We start from the raw sequence: 6127 nt of genomic DNA, 5'->3' as shown, positions 1-6127 counted from the left end.
AGCCTTGAATAGAAACATATTAAATTGGTGACGCATGATCGTCCTTGTCTGAATCCAAATTGCCTTGGATTTAACACGTTGTTTTTTTCTAAATATTTTACCCATCTACTTTTGACAATTCTTTCACAAATTTTTGCTATTGTACTTGTTAGGGAGACTGGTCTATAGTTGTCAGGGTCTTCTTTATTTCCTCCTTTATATATGGGTACTATATTTGCTTTTTTCCAATCTTCTGGAACTTTTCCTTCTTTCAAGGAACTGTTTATTATGCTATGTATTTTGCCTGCCAGTTCATTCCTGCATTCTTTCAAAATCCAGTTTGCTATTTCATCTGGTCCATGCGATTTTCTGACATCAAGATTACTCAAGTGTTTCATTATTTCGTTCTTTGTTACTTCTATTTCTTTCATGGGAGGGACTTTCTCTTTCCATTCGATCTCTTCAGGTTGTATGTTCTCCCTTGTAAACACTGATTTAAAATGTTTGTTCATAATTTCCGCCATTTCAATTTCCTCTGTGTATTCAACTCCTCCTTGTCTTAATTTCTCCAAATCTTGTTTGTTTTTCAAGTTGTTGTTTACAAATCTATAAAATAGTTTTGGTTGATCTTTACACTTTTCTATGACATCTTTTTCATATTTTCTCTTTTCCTCTCTGCATGCTTGTACATATTCATTTCTATAACAAGTATATATTTTCCATTTTTCAGGCCTTCTGTCTTTTTTCCATCTGGTCCAAGCTTTGTCTCTTTTGTCTTTTAACTCCCTACAACTTCTATTGCACCAGCATTTTACATATTCTTTTTCTTGTTTTTGTCTTGGGACATACTTTTCCACTCCTTTTTTGTAAATTTTTGTCAAAATATTCCATTTCTCTTGAACTGTTGTTTCTTCTTTGTATATTTCTTCCCAGTTTTCTTTTTTAAAGAATTCTCTTATTTTATCAAAGTTTGTTTTTTCATACATCATTCTTCCTTTTCTATATTGTTCATTTCTTTTCATGTATTTTTCCTTATTTAGTTCCAGTTCAATCAATATGTGGTCACTTTTACTTATTGGTGTTTTATATTCAATCTTGTCCACTATTCTAGGTTCAGATGTAATTATTAGGTCTAGTCTCGATGGTTCTTCTTCATTTCTATACCTAGCGTTCTCCTGTATCCACTGTGTCATTGTATTGTCAGTAATCATCTCAAGTAGAGCGTTTCCCCATGAGCCGTCTCCACCCTTTACTGTCATCTCTTCCCAGCAGATTTCTTTGCAATTATAGTCGCCCATCATAACTATTCTTCCTCCATCTTCCATTATCTTATTTAATGTTATCTTTGTGTCCTCTAACATACTTTTATGTTCACTCTCTTCCCACGAGGCTGTTTTTGGAGGCACATAATTTATCACAAACTTTCTGCTCTTCTTATCTCTGTCTTTCACTTCGATCATAATCATCTCTTCTGTATTCTTTCCATATGTGACACACCTCACATTTATATCCTTCTTAGTCAGGAACATAACTCCACCCCCTTGCTTTTTCTCTCTGTTCTTAATCCAATAATTATATGCATCATGTCCTACACTGTTGGGTGGTAGTGGACCTTTTGATTTCGTTTCTACAATTCCCATTATGTCCGGTTCTTTTTCCTTCAAATAATCATTCAGCTCATTCAATCCTGTTATTAATCCATCTATATTTGTATAAGACACTCTTAGTTTTCTGCTACTTCCATTGTGTTCTCTGTTTCCCTTTTGTTTTTCTCTTGTGTGTCGAATTTCCTTAGTTTCATATTCACTACTCTCCAATAGAATCTCTCTTTTTCTGACTCTGTTCTGTTCTCGTTTTTTTCCTTAGCTTCATGTCTTTTCTTTTTTTCTTCCTCTCTTCCTTCTTTATTCATTTCCCTTTTTATCCATACCTTTTTATATTGTTCACTTGTTGCTAGTTTCCCTGTTTTGGATAAGATATTCTCTGCCGTCGTTTGTGACCTGAATTTAATCTTAATTGGTCTGGTCTTATCTGTACTATACTTTTCGAGTCTGAACTTCTCTTCGATTTGTTTCATTATTTCTGGTTCATCTTCCTGAACTAATTGTAGTAAACTGCTTACTTTTTCATTTTCCTCTTTGATTCTTGAGGTTCTATCTGGGTTATGTTTCTCTTCCATTCCTAATATAATTATACATTTCTTTTTGTCTGCTAAGTCTCTTACAATATTCTCCTTCTGTCTCATCACTTTGATAACTGAGTCTTCAGTTTGTTCTTTCATTTGCTGTTTAATTATATCAGTAAATGCAACTTTACTATTTTCCTGTATCTTTCTCCACCCCTGTGCCTCTTTTGCTATTGTTTCTTTATTGTCTTTATTGTTCCTTTTTAATTCTTTATTCTCCTCTTTTACTTCTCTTAAATGTCTTTTTAGTTCTTCTATTTCATCAGTTAAGTTTTTGTTCGCCTTCTCTAGTTCTTCCAATCTTTCAAACTTTTCTGCAAGTTTTGACATTTTACCGAACCTAACCTCCCAATGTTCAGTCATTTTTTCAAGCATTTCCTCTAGTTTTGCTAGTCGGGGGAGGTTGGTATCCGCCTCCCCCTCTTTAAATCCTTGGAAATTGTTATCCTCACCTTCCATTGAATTGTTCTTATCTATGTTTCTAATCTTTACATTTTTGTTGGACATTTCGTCGTCACTAAATTGGTCGGGACCTCTTTTGTTTACATGGCGTCTGCCTGCCTGGGCCAAGTCCTCTCCTTCCTCATTTCCTTCCATTTCCCTCAGTAATCCCTCCCCTTCTCCTTTTTCCTCACTATCCCCTACACCACGAGCAATTTCCCCCCACCCTGTAAATACAATAGGTACTTCCTTTGCTTCGGGATCCACGAAATTTAACTTTTTCTTCAGAACGTCCTCTAAGCCGTCCGTTCTTTGAAGTGTGTGTGTGTGTGTGTGTGTGTATACAGTGTGTATAATGTTCACAATAACAAAATATTGCTAGGACTGTTATTATAGCACCGAGTTACTTTGGTACCGTTTTTGTTTTCACTTACATTACATGGCAAGTATTTGGCGGCGTAGTTACAGACTTCACCAACAAGCGGAGTCGGTGTGTGTGTGTGTGTGTATTTACCTAGTTGTATTTTACGGGAAGGGGAGCTATGCTCGTGGTGTCCCGTCTTCATATCTCATTTTATCTAAACTATTTTTAAATTCATGTATTGTTTTTGCACACACCACTTTCTCATCTAACTTGTTTCAAATGTCTATTACTCTGTGAGGAAAGCTGTTCTTTTTCAGATCTCTTCTATAGCTGTCTTTCTTGATTTTCTTTCCGTGTCCTCTTGTATTTCTATCATCCCATTTTATTAGATCCTCTCTATCAATAATTTCTATGCCTTTCATGATTCTGTAAATAGTTATCAAATCTCCTCTTTTCTTTGTTCTAGTGTCTGTAGTTCAAGTTTTGCCAGTCTCTCTTCATATGATAGTTTTGAGAGTGTTGGTGCCAATTTTGTAATTGCTCTTTGTATTCTTTCAAGTTTTTTTTAACCATTTTTTTGTACTTGGTGACCACATCGTTGCTGCATATTCCAATCTTAGTCTTATCAGAGTGATTAGAATTTTCTTCACCATTTCTTCATCCAGGTATGTAAATGCCACTTTGATTTTTATTATTAAATTATAAATTTCTCCAAAAATCTTATTTATATGTTTCTCAGGTGATATATTATTCATGACAATGACTCCCAAGTCCTTCTCATTTTCAACTTTTTTTATTCTTTCTTCTTCCAATTTATATGATCCTGTTATTCTGTTTTTTTTTCTTCAAATTCCATTATACTACACTTTTTAGTATTGAACTCCATCTCCCACTTCCTACTCCATTCCCAGACTTTATTTAGATCACTCTGTAGTGATTCACAATCTTCTTCCGTGTTCACTTTTTTTTTAATAGTTTTGCATCATCTGCAAAGAAGCTCATATAACTTTCAATTCCTTCATCCATATCATTAATATATATAGCAAACATTATTGGGGCCAGAACTGTTCCTTGTGGAACACCACTTATTACTTCATCCCAATTTGAGTGTTTGTCTCTTATCACTACTCTCATTTTTCTTTCTTGCAAAAAGTCTTCCATCCATTTAAGCAGTTTGCCCTGTATTCCTCCTTCAGTTTCTAATTTCTTAAGCACCTTCTTATGTGGTACTTTGTCAAAAGCTTTTTTATGTCTAGAAATGCACAATCATCCCATCCATCTCTTTCTTGTATTATATCTATTAGCCTTGAATAGAAACATATCAAATTGGTGACGCATGATCGTCCTTGTCTGAATCCAAATTGCCTTGGATTTAGCACTTTTTTTCTAAATATTTTACCCATCTACTTTTGACAATTCTTTCACAATTTTTTGCTATTGTACTTGTTAGAGAGACTGGTCTATAGTTGGTAGGGTCTTCTTTATTTCCCCCTTTATATATAGGTACTATATTTGCTTCTTCCAATCTATTGGAACTTTTCCTTCTTTCAAGGAACTGTTTATTATGCCATGTATTTTGTCGGCCAGTTCATTCCTGCATTCTTTCAAAATCCAGTTTGCTATTTCATCTGGTCCATGCGATTTTCTAACATCAAGATTACTCAAGTGTTTCATTATTTCATTCTTTGTTACTTCTATTTCTTTCATAGGGGGGACTTTCTCTTTCCATTCGATCTCTTCAGGTTGTATGTTCTCCCTTGTAAACACTGATTTAAAATGCTTGTTCATAATTTCCGCCATTTCAATTTCCTCTGTGTATTCAACTCCTCCTTGTCTTAATTTCTCTAAATCTTGTTTGTTTTTCAGTTTGTTGTTTACAAATCTGTAAAATAATTTTGGTTGATCTTTACACTTTTCTATGACATCTTTTTCATATTTTCTCTTTTTCTCTCTGCATGCTTGTACATATTAACTTCTATAACAAGTATATATCATCCATTTTCAGGTCTTTTTTCTTTCTTCATTTGGTCCAAGCTTTGTCTCTTTTGTCTTTTAACTCCCTATAACTTTTGTTGTACCAGCACTTAACATATTCTTTTTCTTGTTTTTGTCTTGGGACATACTTTTCCACTCCTTTTTTATATTTTTTTGTCAAAATATTCCATTTCTCTTCCACTGTTGTTTCATCTTTGTATATTCCTTCCCAGTTTTCTTTTTTAAAGAATTCTCTTATTTTATCAAAGTTTGTTTTTTCATACATCATTCTTCCTTTTCTATATTGTTCATTTCTTTTCATGTATTTTTCCTCATTTAGTTCCAGTTCAATCAATAGGTGGTCACTTACTTATTGGTGTTTTATATTCAATCTTTTTCACTATTCTAGGTTCAGATGTAATTATTAGGTCTAGTCTCGATGGTTCTTCTTCATTTCTATACCTAGTGTTCTCCTGTATTCACTGTGTCATTGTATGGTCAATAATCATCTCGAGTAGAACATTTCCCCATGAGCCGTCTCCACCCTTTACTGTCATCTCTTCCCAGCAGACTTCTTTGGAATTAAAGTCGCCTATCATAACCATTCTTCCTCCATCTTCCATTATCTTATTTAATGTTATCCTTGTGTCTTCTAACATACTTTTATGTTCACTCTCTTCCCACGAGGCTGTTTTTGGAGGCACATAATTTATCACAAACTTTCTGCTCTTCTTATCTCTGTCTTCAGCTTCGATCATAATCATCTCTTCTGTATTCTTTCCATATGTGACACACCTCACGTTTATATCCTTCTTAGTCAGGAACATAACTCCACCCCCTTGTTTTGTCTCTCTGTTTCTAATCTAATAATTATATGCATCATGTCCTACACTGTTGGGTGGTAGTGGACCTTTTGATTTCGTTTCTACAATTCCCATTATGTCCGGTTCTTTTTCCTTCAGATAATCATTCAGCCCATTCAATCCTGTTATTAATCCATCTATATTTGTGTAAGATAGTCTTAGTTTTCTGCCACTTCCCTTGTATTCTCTGTTTCCATTTTGTTTTTCTCTAGTATGTCGTATTTCCTTAGTTTCATATTCACTACTCTCCAATAGAATCTCTCTTTTTCTGACTCTGTTCTGTTCTCGTTTTTTCCTTAGCTTCATGTCTTTTCACTTTTT

Source organism: Oratosquilla oratoria, chromosome 22 (assembly GCF_046742065.1).
Source record: "Oratosquilla oratoria isolate Oo_2021 chromosome 22, ASM4674206v1, whole genome shotgun sequence".
In the NCBI taxonomy this organism is placed as follows: Eukaryota; Metazoa; Arthropoda; class Malacostraca; order Stomatopoda; family Squillidae; genus Oratosquilla; species Oratosquilla oratoria.
The sequence above is the reverse complement of the archived record's forward strand: the minus strand, read 5'-3'. Positions refer to the sequence as shown.